General features: G+C 49.3%; 1 protein-coding gene across 1 annotated transcript in view; it reads right to left on the minus strand.

Moving 5' to 3' along the window:
• Window positions 1-2,008, minus strand: part of AKAP14 (A kinase (PRKA) anchor protein 14) — a 23,198-nt gene that overhangs the window by 20,343 nt on the left and 847 nt on the right. The gene's annotated exons all lie outside the window — the stretch shown is intronic.

Below are 2,008 nucleotides of genomic sequence, written 5' to 3' on the forward strand. Positions count from 1 at the left end.
CTTTGGGGAAGCGCTGGCTGCAGATCTGGCCTCGTACCCATGCGAGGAGCTCAACTGCACCCTTCTGCAGTACGTAGATGACCTCCTCCTAGCATGCCGCACTAAGGATCAATGCTTACAGGCCACACGAGCTTTACTTCAGCTGCTGGCAGAGAGGGATATGAGGTTTCATGGAAGAAAGCACATATTTGCTGCCAAGTTGTGAAGTATTTGGGATTTACAATCACTGAAGGATGTAGAGAACTTGGACATGAGAGAAAACACGCAATCTGCTCAATCCGGATGGCCCTCCTGTCTTAGGGCTGTAGCCGCCACTGTTCTCTTAATCAAGGAAGCAGACAAGTTTACCCTGGGCCGGCACACCCGAGTTCATATCCCACACACTGTAATACAGCTTATCGACAATCTAGGGCACCGCTGGCTCTCCGGCAGCCGGCTGGCCCAATAGCACGGGCTACTGTGTGACAATCCACAAATAACCCTGGAAGCCGTACGGACTCTAAATCCTGTGACCCTCTTGCCCATCAACCCTGGACTCCCGGACCACGATTGCCTTGAGGTAACAGAGGAAGTTTATGCTAGCCGACCCGGTCTGAGAGACACTCCCCTGCCGAACCCAGAATTAGAGCTGTTCACAGATGGCAGCAGCTATGTCCAAGATGGACAACGAAAGGCGGGGTACGCTGTAACAACCAGAGACAAAGTTGTTTTAGCTGAACCTTTGCCGGCAGGATGGTCCGCTCAGAGGGCACAATTATGGGCCCTGGTACAAGCACTCAAATATGCAGAGGGAAAAAGAACCAACATATACACAGACTCAAAATATGCCTGGAATACCTTACATGTACATGGAGCCCTTTACCAGGAAAGAAGGCTGCTAACAGCAGTAGGTAAGGAAATAAAGAATAAGGAAGAAATTCTCCAACTGTTAGAAGCTGCGTGGAAACCAAAAGAAATAGCTGTAATACACTGCCGAGGCCACCAAAAGGGAACAGATCCAGTCACCCTTGGCAACCATCTGGCTGATCAGACAGCGAAAGCTGTAACAGGACAGAAAAACCTCGAACAAGGCACACCGAAAGCCAGTAAAATCCTCCTAGCACCAGAGTGGCCTGAACAACCTAAATACAGCCCAGAGCAAGAGCCCTGGGCAGAAAGAGAAAAAGCCCAGAAGACCAAGACAGGGTGGTGGCGCCTACCGGACAGTCGGATTTTCATACCTGAAAAGCTGGCCTACTCAGCCACTTCCACATATCATTTACACTCACGCATGGGAAAGACTGCCCTAACCACCCTACATAACTGACATTATTACATCGCAGACTCCCTTCTCTAGCCGCGACCATTTGCGCTCGTTGCCAGACGTGTGCCAGGAATAACGCAGTCGCACGACCCAGGCCTGCTCCAGGTATTCAACATACAGGAACGTCTCCCTTTGAAGATGCAGAGGTCGATTTCACCGAGGTAAAACAATGCAAGGGAATGAAATACCTGTTAGTAATGGTATGCACCTTCTCAGGATGGACAGAGGCTATTCCCGCTGGAACTGAAACGGCTAAAGAGGTAGTAAAAATTCTTCTAAGGGAGATAATCCCCCGTTATGGGCTGCCACTCTCAATCGGCAGCGACAACGGACGAAGCTTCACGGCAGAAATCACACAGACTTTAACTAAAGCATTGGGGGTCAAGTGGAAACTCTATACTGCTTACAGACCACAGAGCTCAGGGAAAGTAGAGAACATGGACCGGACCCTTAAAAACACCCTTGCAAACTATGTCAAGAGACAGGGTTACCTTGGATAGACTTACTTAGTCTAGCATTGCTTAAAGTCAGGTGCACTCCAGGGCCGACAGGATATTCACTCTTTGAAATCTTATACGGAAGGCCCCTCCCATAATCAAGCAGCTTAAGGGAGACATCACCCAGATAGGAGAAAAGACCCTGCACACTCAGCTTATTTCCCTATCCAAAACCCTGAGTCAGATTCATCAGAATGTTCTAGAAAAG

The sequence above is a fragment of the Propithecus coquereli genome, unplaced genomic scaffold (assembly GCF_000956105.1).
Source record: "Propithecus coquereli isolate 6110/MARCELLA unplaced genomic scaffold, Pcoq_1.0 Scaffold873, whole genome shotgun sequence".
NCBI classification, from domain to species: domain Eukaryota; kingdom Metazoa; phylum Chordata; class Mammalia; order Primates; family Indriidae; genus Propithecus; species Propithecus coquereli.